Below are 18,357 nucleotides of genomic sequence, written 5' to 3' on the forward strand. Positions count from 1 at the left end.
AACTTATATTTTACATTTAGATCCTTCATTTGTTATCTCTGCCTATGTATCATGCCCATCTCTTTCCTTCTTTAATTAACTGGGCCCATCTTTATCCTGTCTATATGCCTGTACTATAGATTTATTGGCTGTATTGATTTATTGTTATGCCATCATCTAACAAACTACTTTTTAGGAAAGATTAAAGTATTAAAGATGAACTACTCTACACTCTGTTTCTGGACAGTATTTTCAACCTAGTAGCTAATGAGTTTATAATGAGCAAGTTATCTGAGGTAAATGAGGATCCTAATGCTTCCTTTAATGCTGATTTCCACATAGGATCTGTGAAAAGAACACTCCACTCAATATATATTCCTAACTGCCTGGTGGGCAGTGTGGCTGTCTGATGTGAATAAGTCTCCAGTCTTATCGGTTGGCAGGCTGAAAATGATGAGCAGGTGAAGGTTAATTGCAGCTTCTTGTGAGGCTGGTTTCATGGTTGGCAATACAATAGCCTTTGCAAATATGCAAACTTTAATATCTAAGTATAGCGATGGGCTTACTCAGACCTGATAGATCTGCAGGAAAAAAATCACACATATCTATCAGAAAGCAATCAGTCAATCTTAGAGACTTATGAGGATCACCCAAAACTCCAGGCCATTATTAAATTCCATGTCTTCAAGATTTCAACTAAGATCAAGTATTGAAACGTAGTGCGGTTACCACCTGCAATACACACAGAGCGTGTAAGCTGCTTGTCTAACATCCAAGTGGAAAGGACTCTTCCTCGAAGTTAAGAGAATCTGAGATCTGTCCTCCATGCCTTGGGGATGGGTAGAGAGAGGATCCCATTGGATCAGATGAAGTTCGGAAGGCCAGTCCTGGAGCATTTGGGGTTCCAAATCAGGGACTCCAAGGGGACAAGAGAGAACAAGATACAGGTGCAGGCTCATTGACAAGGAGCATCAGATGCATTCCACACGTGCTTTCTTTTTCTTCAGAGGTCTCAGGTGTCAGGCTTCATCCTTAAGCCTCTTGTCAAGGCTTCGCAGTAACTAAAGGAAGCATAATCACTGGGACACCTTCCTAGTAGGAAATATCAAAGGTGCTCTTAAGGACAACAAAGGGATGTTCATTATTCCACAAAATGGGTCTGACCCAATATGATATTTTTCGTAGTCTGAAGCTTCCTGGGGCTAGGCTAATAATAACAAAATAATACCCTATTTTCTTCTTTCTCTGATACAAAGGTTTTTTGTTATGGGTTTTTTGTTGTTTTTTTTCCCCCAAATCTTAACATCTCTGCAATGAAGACACATCTCACATGCGTCAAAAGAAACTCACCAGCCGCTGGTACGGCAGGTGCTTCTCAGCCTCCCACTGCCCAGTGAAATCATCTGAAGAGCCTTAGAAATAGTGATACCAGGCTACTCAGTTAATTGGCCTGGGATTCGGCCTGAGAACGTGGGATTTTTTTAAGTTGCCCACATGATTCTCATGCGCAGCCGGGCTTGAGAAGGCGAGAGGAAGGGAATGTGAGGATGGCATTTACTCACAGTTTGCACTGCCTGTGCATTGGAGAAATGAATAAGATGTGGGGATGGATCAGTTCATCGGCCTGTTACTTCTGGGAAGTTATTTGTGCTGGTAGGTGGTAAATTTATTTATTTTTATTATTTTTAAATTTTAATTCCAGTACAGCTAACCTACAGTGTTATATCAGTTTCAAGTATACAGGCAGCTGGAAAACTTCAGTTCACATCACAGTGATCAGTTAAGAGGTCTTTTTAAAGATTCCACTAGAACGCAACGTAGAAAATAATTGTGTGTACAAAATTAATAACCATACACTGTATGCTGTGATTGAAAGCAGTAAATATTGCCAACATTTTGAGAACCGATTACAATTGTTTCAATTGTTGGGACCCATTGATGTGTCAATAACTATCATTCAGATGTCCAAATCTGTCACAAGCTTCCAGCTACTTCCCAGAAAAGCTCTTTACTTATAGTTACTTATATTAGCAGCAACAACACAATGTAGCCAAAAGGGAAATGCAAACAAACTAACAAAACCCCACATAACCCACAATATTCTTTGACATGTGTTTAAATGATTCTGCAGCATCACAAAGGTGCTAACAAGGTCCAGATCAGCAGCAGGGGTTACCATTACATTACATGTAACTGCCGTACTTGATAGGCATTTTCGACCCCAGGTGTGATTGTCATTCTGAAAAAGGAAACAGCATGTATTTGTAGAGAAAAAATGTATGATGTTATAAATTAGATTTTTTAGAGTTGTGTGCGCTTAATGTCGTATTTGGTTTTGATTTTCTCCACGAGAGCTAATAGGAAGTCAGTGGTGCATTTTACAGTCTCTGACAAAGGCTTCTTACAATTGAGAAATACTCTAATAATATCAGGTAGTCATATGTTGAACCTCATTGTTATCCATGCAATGTACAAAAGGCTTACTTCATCTTCATCTTACTTATACATTTTTATTATTAGCATTTTAGAAGTGAGAAAATTAAAGCATAAAGAGCTTAAGTAACTTGCCTAAGGTCACACAGCAGGCAAGTGTTAGAGCGAAGATTTGAATCCAGCCTGACTCCGGAGCCCACTCTTCTTTAGCCACTCGGCTATAGGACACCGCGATCGCTCTACATCGGGCGCACCGCGTACAACACGCTCACTCAGTACATACTCAGTGGGCAGCCGTTAAGCACTAAACACTGTGAAACACTAGAGATACCAGCGAACAAAACAGACAAGGTCTCCACCTTAGACCTGATATTCTAATCGGGAAATGCAAATGATAAGTAAATAATTGAAACTCAAGATAATTTTATTTATTTTTTAAAATGTTTTATCGTTATGTTAATCACCATACGTTACATCATTCGTTTTTGATGTAGTGTTCCATGAAAATCTGTCTCAACATGGACTCTTGAGTCATAAAAACCAGGTTCCTCGCCCACATCCACCCCTTCATTAAATATGAGCTTAGACAAGATAATTAACCTCGGTAAGCCTTCAGTTGTCATAAACTGGAGATAATAGTCCCTACGTGATAAGATGGTTGTAAGGATTAAGTGAAAAAATACGTGACATGCCTACTGTACCACCTCACTAGGATCCCGGCAAGGCAGAATGGTCAGTGTATAGTTAAACACGCATTGCTATTATGTTTACAATGTGGATGGGGAAGGGGGAGAAGTTTGCAAAGGATTTTGGCCTTGAAAAACTTTACAAGATTTTCATTCCTTGAGTATCATTCACACCGATGTTTCTCAGGGCAGGTAATAATAGTAATTGTTACTGTACTCACAATGTACTGAGCACTGTTCTAAACACTTTCCATTTATTAACTCACATAATCTACACAACATCCCTATGCGGTTGGCATTATTGTTGTCTTCCAATTTAAAAATGAGGAAACTAAAGCAAATAACGTTTGTGTAGTTTGCCCAAGGCCACACAGCTGGTAGGTGACAGAGCTGGGATTGGAAACCCCACATGGTGGTTCTGGGGCCTTCACTCCTAACCATCCTGCTCTACTTCCCAATAGGAAAGAAGCACTAATCCACACATACCCCCAGGGGGATGTTCAGCTTCCTCTCTTGCATGCAAAGCTGTTTCACTTGGGGTGTGGAATAACAAATTACAACTCCAGTTTTAAATTTACATGCGTTTTGTGGGTCCTCAAAAATAGATTTAAAGAGTTTTCAAGTTTTAAGTTTCGTTAGACAAATACTTTGTGTGAATAAATGCTTGCAGGACAGGGACCTGTTTCTTTTTTAGCATTATTCCAATAGGAAACAACTATTTCCTATATGCTGTTCCTTGTACACATGAACAAACCAGCCACATCTACCTATGTACATTCCTTTAACTCTTTTTTTTTTTTTAAGATTTTATTTATTTATTTGACAGAAACAGAGACAGCAAGAGCAGGAACACAAGCAGGGGGAGTGGGAGAGGGAGAAGCAGGCCTCCCGCCGAGCAGGGAGCCCGATGTGGGACTTGATCCCAGGACCCTGGGATCATGACCTGAGCCGAAGGCAGACGCCTAACGACTGAGCCACCCAGGCGCCCTCCTTTAACTCTTGATATTGGTCAAGCTTCTCAGCTCCCTCTGGTCCTGTGAACGGCACACATGGCATGAAGGTGTTATCAACTGGAATCAGACACTGGTATGGGATCAGAAGGACACAAGTCTTCTTTTCCTAGAACAGATGAAAATGGTTTCACTCCAAGTATTTGACTATTTTAGATACCTCTTATAAGTGGAATCATGTAGTGTTCTCTCTTCTGAGACTGGCATATTTCACTCAGCATAACGTCCCCAAGGTTCATCCATGTTGTCTCACATTACAGAATTCAGTTATTTTTTAAGGCTGAAGAATATTCCATTGTATGTATATACCATATTTTCTTTATCCATTCATCTGTAGATGGTCACTTAGGAGGTTTCCATACCTTGGCTATTACGAATAATGCTGCATTGAACAATGAGCATGCTAAAATACATATAGTCAAGGAATAGAATGGTAGTTGCCAGAGGCTGGGGGGAGGGGGAATGGGGAATTGCTAATCAATGCACATAAAGTTTCAGTTAAGCAACATGAATGAGTTCTAGAGATCTGCTATACAACATTGTACTTACAGTTAACAATTTTGTGTTGTACACTTAAAAATTTGCCAAGAGAATAGATCTCATGTTAAATGTTCTCACCACCAGGGTGCCTGGGTGGCTCAGTTGGTTAAGCGACTGCCTTCGGCTCAGGTCATGATCCTGGAGTCCTGGGATCGAGTCCCGCATCGGGCTCCCTGCTCGGCAGGGAGTCTGCTTCTCCCTCTGACCCTCCCGCCTCTCATGTGCTCTCTCTCTCTATCTCATTCTCTCTCTCAAATAAATAAAATCTTAAAAAAAAAAAATGTTCTCACCACCATAAAATAAAATTTAATTATTTTGAAGGACTTGGAGAAAAATTTTTTTAAAGATTTTATTTATTTGAGAGAGAGAGACAGAGATAGTGAAAGAGAGCACAAGCAGAGAGGAGAGGGAGAAGCAGGCTCCCTCTGTGGGGCTCGATCCTAGGACCCTGGGATCATGACCTGAGCTGAAGGCAGACGCTTAACCAACTGAGCCACCCAGGTGCCCCAAGACTTGGAGAAATTTTGATAGAGATTGTCTACTGAACCCTGGCCCTTGGCTTTGGCCCTCTCAGAGGATCACCAAACTAGTGTAAAAAGGATTTCTTCTGTAGGCTCTATTTCCCATCTGGTGTCTGGGAGGATGAAGACCAAAGCCAGCTCCAGGCAAAATTCCAAAGTAAACAAGGTATCTCTTTGGTAACCTCTCACTTTCCTTTCCATTCATCCCTCCCCACCAGGAATACAGTGTCCAAAGTACAGAAAGCTTCCACCATCTGTAACTTACCCCATTCCTGCCTCAGGAGCCATATTCCGCTCAGTCTCTCCTCCACTTCCCTCATTAATCAGATCCCCCAGCCTTCAATGTCCAGGTTATTGCAGGGTAATAATCTCCAATACAGCTTCTTACAAATTCCCGTGAAGATATTCATATAAGCTGCTTGAAATACAAAAGTTTCAACAGCGTTAGAAATCCTGTCAACCATTCGACAGGACCTAGAAAGTATCGAGCCCCAAATCGGCACAGAGGGGGCTGGAATGTGGAACATCACTGTGGCCAAGATGCAAAGAGAATTTATTGAAATAAACAGACTCCACCCTCTGGGACAGAGCCACATGAATACCTGGGAAGGACAGAGAAGGAGCTTGAGTCACCCCACTATCAGCACCCAGCTCAGAAATCCAGGGCCTGCACAAAATTATACCTGGGGAGCTATGTCCTGGTGCTGCCAGTGGGGTACCACCTCCTCTTTTTGTATCCGCTCAGGACTGTACCTCGCAGAACACCACCATTGGAGGCAGAGGGGGTACCCTGCCAGGGGGGTGATGCTGGCTCATGAAGGCTGAGGCGGGAAGATCTTCAGAGGCCAGCCACATTCAGGATGTTTTGCTAATATTCTTGATGACAAAAACTACCTTTCTTAGTGAAGCAGAACAACAGGGAGGGAGTTAGGACTAGAATTTCTTAAGCTGCAGCCATGGCGGTGTTGAGGACACCGGAGACAACTGCTGGGGGAAACTGCTTCCCCCCCCCCTTTTTTTTTTTTTGTTAAAATGCTTTAAGGGAAATTCTGATCATGTAAAAGGAAAGCCCTAGCCCAGCCCTGCAAGGATGGATGACTAGGAGAATGTGGAGCTAAACAGTTCTGCACAGTAATGTGAATGTTTCATCTTTGCGCAGACAGGTTTGCTTGTTTATTTCATTTTAAGAGACTTCTTTTTCCTCCGGGCAGCCCAGAGGTTGCAGCTGGGGGTCTCAAGGGAAAGAGGAGATGGGAAAAGCCACTCTGATCTAAAAGGGTGGTCTCTAAGAACATGGAAGCAGAATAGGACCCAAGGAAAGAAACAGCCAGAAAGAAACTGCCTCTCACAGTGTGTCTGAAGGTCTTTGGTCTCAATGATATCTGATCATCGATTTCAAGGTATTTCCTGTGCTGTGACCTCATCCTCTTCTATTACCACCCTCCCTGCCAAGTCTTTAAAGACGCTTCTTACCCATATAAACCAGTGCCAGTTTTAAGCGAGAAGTGTCTAGTGCTTGAGACCAAGTGATTTGGGGATTCGAGAGTAAACCAAACTGCCCAGGATTGATTGAGAATACGCCAGCACCCAAACAACACATTTCTTCTAACACGTACCATGCTCTCAGTAAGAAGAACTCTATAAATAAAAATTTCTCAATTTTATTACATATTTGTCCTTATTTTTTAGATTTCCTCGGTTTCCTATATTAACTCTTTCTCTTGTGTGGGTCAGTTCTGTCTATTGAATCCATGCCTATCATCCTTTTGGTCTGCCTTAAATGTTTGGCTATATTTGTATTGAGGATATATTGAACTATATTGGTAGTTGCAATTTTTTTTTTTTTTCAAGCCAGTGAGACTGTTCTCTAGCAATAGGACTGATCAGGGCAGAGGAGGAGGTGGATTGAACAGATAGATATTCCTCAGTTTCAGTCTCCCCAACTCTCCTGTGGCTATAAGTTACTTGGGACATTAAACCATTTATCTTGCCCAAATCTCTACTCTTGGAGCATCGCATTTGATGAGACCCACTCAAGGAGTTGTATTCTCAGCTTGATCCTAAGGGTCACCATGAAAGTAGAGGTAATGACTCATCTGGTAACTTAATTTCCCAGTGGGTCACCATATCAGGGGTCCCCAAGACCACCTTTATGTTCAATGATGTGCTAGAAGGACTCACAGGATATAATTATACTCACAGGTACAGTTTACTGCAACAAAAAGATACGAAGCAAAATCAGCAAAAGAAAAAGATGCATGGGGCAAAGTCCTGCTGAACCTAGAATCAGCTGAACCTAGAATCAGCTTCCAGAAACCTCTCTGAGTGGAGTCACAGGATGTAATTAATTCTTCCAACAACCACATGTGGCGACACATGCAAAGTGTTGTCTACCAGGGAAGCTCATTAGACTTAGTACCCAAGGTTTTTATTGGAGGCCCCCCATGTAGGGACCTACCATGTGTCAAAATTCCAGACTCCCAGAAGAAGGGAGGTGTTCAGCCTAAACATATCATTTGCACAAACAGTCTAGGCTGGTTACAGTAAACCATCCTTATCAGTTAGGGAATGGTGAGAAAACTCCTGAATTCTAAGTTTCCAGATGCTGGACAAGGGCCAAACTTGCAAGCAAATCTTTTTAAGGACAGCTGTCTCAGGGCCGCTATATTATCTCTTTCTTGCACCATCTCCTGGAGGTCACTCTTCCCAGCTCCTGCCATCTCTGATCTTGGAGTTGTTCTGGATTCTGTTGGGTAAGCTCAAATCTTAGAGACCCTGTAAGAGATTGCAGGATCTGTGGTTCTATTCATTTGCACCGTCAGTACATAGGAAGTTCTCAGAAACATGTATTGAAGAAAAGAGCTATGTAAAAAAATGGGTAATTTAAAAACTGAAAGAGGGCGCCTGGGTGGCTCAGTTGGTTAAGCGACTGCCTTCGGCTCAGGTCATGATCCCGGAGTCCCGGGATCGAGTCCCGCATTGGGCTCCCTGCTCGGCAGAGAGTCTGCTTCTCCCTCTGACCCTCCCCCCTCTCATGGACTCCCTCTCTCTCATTCTCTCTCTCTCAAATAAAAATAAATAAAATCTTAAAAAAAAAAACTGAAAGAAATTATTCCAAAACATTAACAAAGTATTATTATGAGATGTTTGTTATATTTTTACATGCCATCCTAATTTTCTAGAATAAACAGATGCTAGTTTTATAATTAGAAATCAAGTAGAAATAATGTTAGTTTTCAACAAATCCAAGTGACAGTCTAGTAGATTAGATGCAGAATTTGCAGTGTTGGGCCAAGAGCTACTGGGTGACTTTAACTCCAGGGCTATTTTTGGCCACAGAGATTCTGGGGGAGGCCTACAGCATAAAACATTTGTCTCTGGGGACCCAAACTTAGTGCTATTCCCTTCCATTCAGGCTTCATGGCTTAAATTCATGAAACACAATGATCAACATGTAAAACAGATGAACTAAAAATTTTTCAAGTTTAGAAGACCCACTAATGTTTCTCAGCCTCCAGTGGTAAATGCCACCCAACTGGGAGTGCTGCGACCAACTTTTAACCATCTCCATTGGATGGGCAGAAATAATTTTTTAAAAATTTTAATTACTTTCCTAAGCTCATCTTCCTAAGATTAATATAAAAATTAGCTTCCAGTAGGAGAGATCCTAAAGTACTCTAGGTAGCAGCGGAAAATTATCCTAATTGTTTCTAAATTTGTCATGAGCAATGACATAGGTCACATTCTTACTATTTATTATAACTTATGATAACAAATGATTCAGAAGTATCGGTACCTAGCTAGTCTAAGTAATGCCAACGCTTTCTTCCTAGCCTTCTGGTCGAATTACTTCCATCACTACTTCAATCCCTTTACTTCAAGAGAACTGCACATCTATAGCCAAACTTCATTTTCTATATCAGGAAGAAAAAAGGATGCCATTAAAACTTATATATCAGATCCAGCCATTACATTCCCAACAGAAATGAGGGCATGTGTTCAGGAAAAACATGTACCAATATCTTTACGACAGCATTGTTCGTAATAATCAAAAATTGGACACAACCCAAATGTCCACCAACAGCAAAACAGATAAAGGCACTTGTGGTACATTCATACAATGGAACACCATACAGCAATGAAACATGAGGTTTGGCAAGAACATAAATGAAACTTGCAGGCACAATATTGAGTAAAGCAAGTCAGAAAGAATATAGATGTTCTGTATAATTCCATTTATGCAAAGTTCAAAAGAGGCAAGAGTAATCTGTCATATTGGAAATCAGGGTGGTGATTACCTTTAGGGAGGGAGAGTGGAAGTAGTCCAAGAGAGGTCTCTAGGCTGTTCATAATGTTCTGTAGATCAATCTAGGTGAGTTTGCATGAGTTATTCACTTATAAATTTCATTGTGATACACACTTAAGATTTATTAACCAGTGTATGTTTTACTGCTATAAAAATACTACCCAAGAAATGGAGTTTTGCAAAAGAGCTTACACATCAAATGAGAGACATGGTTAAGAAAGATTCTTTTAGTGCTGGAGAATCAAGTAGAAACACAGAGGGGAAGATATAGAGCTTCCATCCACCATTTATGAAGCCCTGCATCTACCAGACATTAAGTTTTTTCCTAATGTTTATGCATTGCTGAAAGTCCTATGTATTCTTCCTGTGATGAAGGTTGAGAATGAACGCTATGAAAATAGGCGAAAGCGTCTCAAAGCATACCTGAGGAACACTTTGACAGACCAAAGGTCAAGTAACTTGGCTTTGCTTAACATAAATTTTGATATAAAACATGATCTGGATTTGATGGTGGACACATATATCAAACTCTATACAACTAAGAGCTTCCTACAGATAACTCAGAAACCATTGAAAATACCTAAAAGACTTTTAAAGTAGGCTTTCTCTTATGTTTGATATTTGGGGAAAATCTGTAATAAATTTGAAAACATCTTACAGAAAAGCTGTCAGGTGTATGTAGGCCACTTAATCACTGAATATCTTGACCTGCCGACCTCTCATTGAGTATATTAGCCATTGATAATCTGCCTATTTAAATGGCCCCTGTTTAAACTCTCATGCTTTGGAGACATACCTGTTCCAGAAGATAGCACTGAACGTGCCACATTACACTTCTATGGGATCTCTGCTAATGGCACTTGGGAATTGTTTTAGTTAAGTCATTTTAGATAAAACATTTATTGTCACTGGATCCAATTGTCAGGTATTGAGTTACCAGTTCTTAGAAGATAAAGATTTTGAAGAGGTATGGGAGGAAGGAGTACATTTTATAAAATGTTACAATGAAGCTCAGAGTGACCTTTGAATAGTCGGAGTGTTAGTATGTTAAAAATCTGTAATGAACAGTTAAGGGAGTTACCAGACAGACAGAGAAACACGTGAGCTTGCCAAGCAAGGATTGCAGTAGAGATTTTGTCTTTATCAAATAAACTTAAAGGAACAAGTTACAGTTAAAGTGTGAATGGGAGAGACTGCCACTGTTGTTCCACATTGGATTGTTGCTGTTTACATTCCTTTGTTGAGCCTACATCTTCATAAGCTCTTTAGCAAGTATATGTAGAACACCTATGGCTTCATAAGCTTTTTAGCAGGTATATGTTGAATACCTCTGTTCATGGTCAAGACAGGATCAGAGGCCATGGATACTGACAACTGATTTGTCTGTTTTCCTCTGCCTTTTTCCATGACTATATCTACTGCCTCGTCTTGATTTATAAACAAAACCTGGAAAACCTACAAAAATAAGTGTTTTGTGGTTTATCTAGGAATAATACAGAAAATATTGCTGTTATTTTTGGTGAAGAAAATCAATTTTGTATAGTTTATTTCAACCTAAATAAAATGTGAATTTTGTTTTAAAAAAAGAAGAAGGAATATAGATGTTCTGTATAATTCTATTTATGCAAAGTTCAAAAGAGGCAAGAGTAATCTGTCAGATTGGAAATCAGGATGGTGATTACCTTTAGGGAGGGAGAGTGGAAGTAGTCCAAGAGAGGTCTCTAGGCTGTTCATAATGTTCTGTAGATCAATCTAGGTGAGTTTGCATGAGTTATTCATTTATAAATTTCATTGTGATACACACTTAAGATTTATTAACCAGTGTATGTTTTACTGCTGTAAAAATACTACCCAAGAAACGGAGTTTTGCAAAAAAGTGTACACATCAAACGAGAGACATGGTTATGAAGATTCTTTTAGTAAATGTTTTATAAGTCTAAGAACCTGGTTAATAGTATATCCATAATGCCTATTCCTCCAGTTCTTACAAGCCTCTGAGTCAGAGGACATCCCATTAACTCCAACACAATGTCACTGGGTCTTGCTTCCAAACCATAACAAGTCCTGTATTTCTGGGAGTCTCCAGAAGGTGTCTCTACGTGCTCCCAGTTCTGCTGGCAACCCCTCTGCCCCTTGAGCAAGCAGCTCTTCCAGACCCTCCTCCAAGCTGTGCAGGAGTGAAGTGCAAGAGAATGACTCACCTGTTCATGTTGGAAGGGAAAACAGTGTTTCTGGGATCTGATTCAGTTTTTACCAACAGCCCTCCATGTCCCCAGGAAGCACATGCTTCTAAGTAGCTAGACTAGAGAACACAATCAAGAAATGGCCACAATGTCCCAGTCAGACCCACCGCTCCCTTCTGACAATGAAGGTTTCCTCCCGGCTCAATCTAATCAGCAGATTCCTTATGCCCTTAGGGTGAGTTGTCACCCAGAAAGCTCCTCAGACCTCACCAGCCACCCACAGCTTGCTAGACATGCTCATAAGACCTAAACCCCACAATGGGGATGACTTCACTTCCTCCCATATGACTTCAACCTCCCCTAGGCACATTGGCTTCATTCAGGCCTATTTCGTCAGTTCGGACATGCCCACACGGGCTTGAAAACCTGGGATAGACTCCAGTGGAGACCCCTCTACTCTGCTATTCTAATCCTGTAAACTCTTATGCTTGACTGGGAATCCCACTAGCACACCCAACTTTGAGTGTGTTCTAAACCTAGCATAAGAATGTTAAGATCCCGGGGGCGCCTGCATGGCTCAGTCGGTTAAAAGTCTGCCTTCGGCTCACCTTCGGCTCAGATCATGATCCCAGGGTCCTGGGATCGAGTCCCAAATCTCAGGCTTCCTGCTCATCGGAGAGTCTACTTCCCCCTCTCCCTCTGCCTGCCGCTCCCCATGCTTGTGCTCTCTCAGTCTGTCAAGTAAATAAATAAAATCCTTAAAATAAATGTTGAGATCCTGTGCTTTTTTTATTTTAAGACTTCTCCAATATTCTGTCTCAGAATAAATTATTTCTTTAAATTTTGATATTTTACATCCAAGATTCTAAAAGGGAGAAAGTGCCATCTACTTTATGCTCTGGCTGGAGTGATGAAAATAATCAATTTTGATTTATCTTCTTTGGATTATGGGTCTTTTTCAGGGTGTTTTGGTGTGTAAATATCTGGAAAAAAGAGAGAAATAAAGCAGTAATTAAAATTGCAATCACCACCTTGCCAAACCACTGGATAACCTGAGATGTCAAGTTCAAATGGCAAATTCCTCCACCTGCTGGTATGAGCCTGTCTCTGCAGTTCTCACACTAAATGTTATCCTCAAAAACATAGATGATTCATTATGAAAATTATGAGTGAAGCTTCATGTTTTCATCTTAAATGGGAAGCGTATTATGATTCCATGACTAAGATACTATCATTCAAGAGGGTGGAGGAGGACATGGAACTTCCAGGAAGAAAGAGAAACAAGAGAAACAGCTGTTGTCATTTGACTTCAAGACAAAGACAAGTTGCTCTTTCCTTCCTGTGAACTTAGATAGCACTTAAGGTCTGGGCTAATTATTTTTTTCCTTTAGTATGTTCTGCCTTGTATTTTCTTTCTTTCTTTCTTTCTTTTTTTTTTTAGAACGAGAGAGCAGGGAGAGTGGCAGAGGGAGAGGGAGAGAGAATCTTAAGCAGCCTCCACACCCAGCATGGAGCCCCACCCAGGTGGCTCAATCTCACAACCCTAAGATCATGACCTGAGCAGAAATCAAGACTCTTAACCAACTGAGGCACCCAGGCGCCCCCTGCCTTGTATTTTCATGTGAGTGTGGTACCTTAACATAGTTTAAAAGTTCTTGGTAAGGGAGAGACCGTGGCCTGTGTTTTTTATACCATTAGCAGTGAATGCTGTACCTTGTATACATGGGTGCTCATTCGATGATTACTTCGTTGACTTTCCAAGCTGGCCAATACTTCCAAGTCCTTCTTTCGCCTGGGACATGACCACAGGGGAGTCCTGTAGTCATGGTTGTAAAACCGCGTCAGGTTATCAAATGACCACTCCCACAGTAAGTGTACAGACTTATTCTTAAATATAAAGGGGTGAGGGGGAGATAAAGGGAGGGAGGTAGTCCCGGGGAAACAATGTATCTGGCTACTCTCTAGTCACTTTGGTTCACTGATGTATCTCAAGTGCCCAGCCCAGTGCTGGATACATAGTAGGCACTGCACAAATATTTTTCAAATAAATCAATAAATTAGAAATATTGAAAATGAAAAACAGAGATAGATTATGCTATGCAAAACTATGCTTTATGAACTATAATCCATCTAAGACAACAAGAAATGCAAAAAGAAGAGCCCTGCATTTGTGTTTGAGAATAACTTTTAATACATCATCCCAACTCCCAGACTCCATCTTTGAAAATATTAAGTGAAGGGGCGCCTGGGTGGCTCAGTCGTTAAGCGTCTGCCTTCGGCTCGGGTCATGATCCCGGAGTCCTGGGATCGAGCCCCGCATCGGGCTCCCTGCTCAGCGGGAGGCCTGCTTCTCCCTCTCCCACTCCCCCTGCTTGTGTTCCCTCTCTCACTGTCTCTCTCTCTATCAAATAAATAAAATCTTTAAAAAAATAAAAAAATAAAAAAATAATTTAAAAAAAGAAAATATTAAGTGAAAAGGAAGCTATTTTTCTCTGTGTTGTATGTTTTAAGCCCTCAGTAAACACCTTACTGATTAGAGCTTCAAAGTTTGGTAATTAAACAGTTCAGAAATGTTAAAGTAAGTATTTGGCATTTGAGAACTTATGTTGGTGACTCCTTAGATTTACTCCCTAAAGAAACAAAATTCTAAAAACCAATAATATTTATATAGGAGAACCACAGCTTTTCAGGGAACCACAGTTTGTTTTTTATGGTTTATGCTTTATATGGTTAATGCTTACAATTAATTGCACACAAAGGGGAAGTCAAAATGTGCTCACTTAGGTGTCTGCGTGACCAAGGGCCTGAGACAAGGTTACTGGGATGCTGTCTCTAGGGCATGTTGCATCATGATTATCTGCTGAAACCCTATGCTTAGCACATTTCTCACTTCCCTTCCTTTGTCAGGATTTGTTCATATCTCTTTGCAAAATTTTCTCAGAATTAATCTTCTCATTTGTTCCCATAACAAGGTAAAGCTTTTTCTGAAACATGCATCGTTGCATGAGCAATAATACCAGAGGGTAAAGCAAACACAAGCAGCATATAAACTCAGTTGTGCAAAAAATGCAACTTTATTTTTCATATATCAGCTTAATTTCTAATTTGAGCCCTTGTTTCTCCAGGAAGGGGGGAAATGGTCCATTCTATTTGGAGACCAAGGCACCATGGAAAGGATGGGGGATGGAGGACTCAGGCCTTGACATGGATCCCCCTGGGGATTCTCTGAGTCAGCTTCACACCAGACCTTCGATCCTCAGCCAATGGCTCCTTGGGGGTGGGTAGTCTACGTGAACACATCTAAGCCCTGACTGCTGGAAGCCTCCAAGCAGCCACATCCTCCCTGGGGTCCCGCTACTTCCCTGGGTAGCAGAGCAGCATCCCAGGCTGCTTTCACAGACTCAGGCTACTTGGGGTTTCTGCAGCCTCCCCAGAATAGCAGGCTCCAGGCTCCTGGCTGCAAGACCAGCGACATCGCTATTCCCCCCACAACTGTTATGTCATCTTCTCACTCCTGCCCCAGTCTCCTCAGCCCCTTGGCCCTTACTCTTCATGCTTCTCCCAAATGTCAGCAGTCCCAAACCAGGAAGGCTCACGTCTTAGAGATTCTAAGCACAAGTGCTAGAGCGGCTCCTCAAGGGAGATGGGGAAAAAGTAAACTCCCAGGAGAACATTAAAATATTGCCTAACATTTCAAAACCTAATCCCCAACCCAAGGCTCACATCTTAAGAATGTTTCTAACATATCCTAGTATCTCTCCAGGCATAACTTTTTTGAGCTTTGCCATCTTGTGGAGTGAATAGGACAGAGAGTTTCAGTCTTATTTTGCAGAACTCGAAATTGAGGCACTGATTCTCCAGTCTCAGCATATTCCACACCAGGCATATTAAAACCGTCAGTGATTTGATGGACAGGAAGAGATGGTTGTTAAATATTTCTGGCTTTTGGGGAACTCCCACTGGACCACACCTAATGAGTTAAACTACCGTATTAATGAGCAAATCAAATATGACAGGACCTGAAAGTCATCACTCACTTGCTTCAAGATAAGCCAAATATATTCAGGTACCAAGTGAATGGTCACAGTCATGGCCAATTACAGAGATGGCAATTCAGTCAGCCGTGCCATCTACAGATTCTAAGGGCACTCAATAGTATAATAAATCTAGGCTCTCAGTCATCTTACTAAATATTTAAAACAGCAGAGTCTAGGTAGTCACCTTGCTTGACAGACTCATACATTAAATATACTGAGTGGAATGTACTTAAATACGCTTATTGAACATAAACCTCAGCTCACTTTTCACACTGCCGATCTCCAGAGCGCAAGTGACCCGATGCGGGGCCACTTTGGACATCTGACATTTCCCTGGATTTCAAAACTGATTAGAAGTAGGTCAAAAGGCCAGGGGATAGTACGGAACAAACCAAGCAGGTAGGGTAAATAGGTCAGCTGAGGTGTCAGAATTCAGGCTTTACAAAACATCCCAGATTCCCTCTTCTGTTTCAGAAGAGGGAAAACAACATGCAGAGATCTGAAAACCTCTTCAGCCCCTTCCTTACGTGATCTTGAGCAAGCTACGTACCTTCTCTAAGCCTCGGTTTCCTCATCTGTCAAATGGGAAGAAGATTACAACTTGCCCACAGAGCTGGTGAGCAGATTGAATGAGGGAATGCATACCAAGCGCCCAGCCAGAGCCCTCAGGAAATTCTCATTGTGGTTTTGATGAATCCGAAAATGGTATGCCAACACAAGAAGCTCTACCTTAAAACACAGTGACTGTTAACCTATGTTTAACCTATGTTTATCTATGTTTATCTTTGTTGACCTATGTTTATCTTTCTGTGGTGGCTACCAGAATGGGGCTCAGAGACCTCCAACTGCAGGGAGCATAAGTGACCAAGCGCCCCAGATATCCTTGCTGCCCGCGTGCGGAGGCCACGCCTCCAGGCTGTGCTCCCACCGATGACTCAGAGAGCGTGGGGTCACCTCTGACAGTTGCCTGGCTCCAGAACATCCCGCTGGCCTTGCTGGTTCTTCCTAGGACTGCAGGGCAGCCTGGGACGCCCCCTTCCCATTCTTCCCTCCCTCCCTTGCCTCACAGTCTGATGCTCTCCCAGGCTAACTTGGCTCCTTCTCTGTTTTCTCTCCCTCAGGAATTTGCCCTGATAAAAATCTTTGCACGTTTAATCATGTCTTAGCATCTGCTTCTCCGAAGACCTGGACTAACACACTTTCCCGAGGTTCTCTTCTGGCAATGGGCAACTTAGACTTGTCCTGGGAGGTCTGGACAGTATGTTCAGCTCTTCCTAAGCACCGTTTCATCACAGCGCCCACCGGGCAACAGTAGTTGGGAACCGGGAATAACACAAGTCTTTGTTGGCTAGGCTGGCAATTCTGGCAACAGACTGTTTCTAATAGATTCTTTTTTTTTTTTAATAGTATTTTTTTTAAGATTTTATTTATTTATTTGACAGAGACACAGCGAGAGCAGGAACACAAGCAGGGGGAGAGGGAGAGGGAGAAGCAGGCTTCCTGCCAAGCGGGGAGCCCGATGCGGGGCTCGATCCCAGGACCCTGAGATCATGACCTGAGCTGAAGGCAGACGCTTAACGACTGAGCCGCCCAGGTGCCCCTCTAATACATTCTAGTAGATTAATACTCCCCTTTATTGAAGAAGAAAAAGCCTCTGACACCCTAAAATACCACGCGTTTGCCTTGGCCAAGGCTTAAACACACACACACACACCACCACCAAAGCTGAGGTGACCATGCAAAGATCAGTCTGTACTGCAGATTAACACAGACTGCTTTGTTTTCTGTAAACAAGGCAACTGGCTCCGTGAGTTATCCCTTCATTTCCCACACACATGCCTTCTCTTTTCTCCCTACTCCACCCCACCTTCCTTTAAAAAGGTAATGCAAACAAGAGGCCTAACAGGAGAGCTCCCGGCGCCTAATCAGCCCAAAGACCCAACTCAGGACTGGCTGATCCTCAGGCACCGGTCTGGACGTCTGAGCAGTAGGGTGCTTTTGACGGGGCAAACTGCGGATGGGTCGGAGGACTCGAGAAACCCGAATCTCTGAGTCTCTGAAAAATAACTGAAAGCAAGGGAGGCACCTGGGATCTCTTTCCGAGGCCTGGGGTCCCGGGCGGGGCAGTGCCAAGGACGGACGAGGAGGACGGGACAGCGGAAGTAAGAGCGTGCTGCTCCCTTCAGATGCTTATGTTGGAACGCGTTCCAGGTGAGAAGTAACAATAACGACAGAGCAAGCAAACGTCTGTCAAACAAAGTTTGCCCACACGTGCTTCCACACACAGGCAGCCTCCGAGTATCGGAGCATCTCGGTGGGCTGACAGGACAGTGCGGCGCCTGGGATTCGCAGATCCGGAAGCGGGCCGCCGAGCGCCTGCGTGACGGGCCGTCGGTGCCCCCTCGGGCGGCCCGGAAGGGGGCCTCGGGCCCCGCCCCGCCCCAGCCGGCCGCGGCGGGCGCGCAGACTCGGGCCGCCGAGCGCCTGCGTGACGGGCCGTCGGTGCCCCCTCGGGCGGCCCGGAAGGGGGCCTCGGGCCCCGCCCCGCCCCAGCCGGCCGCGGCGGGCGCGCAGACTCGGGCCGCCGAGCGCCTGCGTGACGGGCCGTCGGTGCCCCCTCGGGCGGCCCGGAAGGGGGCCTCGGGCCCCGCCCCGCCCCAGC

General features: G+C 43.0%; 2 long non-coding RNA genes across 2 annotated transcripts; both read right to left on the minus strand.

Annotated features, from left to right (window-relative positions):
* Window positions 1-4,026: 4,026 nt before the first annotated feature.
* Window positions 4,027-11,773, minus strand: LOC118002263. Its single transcript, XR_004677000.1, has 4 exons — window positions 11,677-11,773; window positions 11,158-11,227; window positions 9,468-9,537; window positions 4,027-4,217 (listed from the first exon to the last, which is right to left on the minus strand). It is a non-coding gene; the product is annotated as an uncharacterized LOC118002263 (long non-coding RNA).
* Window positions 11,774-12,522: 749 nt separating this feature from the next.
* LOC118002264 lies at window positions 12,523-18,133 on the minus strand. Its single transcript, XR_004677001.1, has 3 exons — window positions 17,782-18,133; window positions 13,372-13,474; window positions 12,523-12,641 (listed from the first exon to the last, which is right to left on the minus strand). It is a non-coding gene; the product is annotated as an uncharacterized LOC118002264 (long non-coding RNA).
* Window positions 18,134-18,357: the final 224 nt, after the last annotated feature.

This window comes from Mirounga leonina, unplaced genomic scaffold (assembly GCF_011800145.1).
Source record: "Mirounga leonina isolate KUSES-001 unplaced genomic scaffold, KU_Mleo_1.0 Mir_82, whole genome shotgun sequence".
Classification (NCBI taxonomy): domain Eukaryota; kingdom Metazoa; phylum Chordata; class Mammalia; order Carnivora; family Phocidae; genus Mirounga; species Mirounga leonina.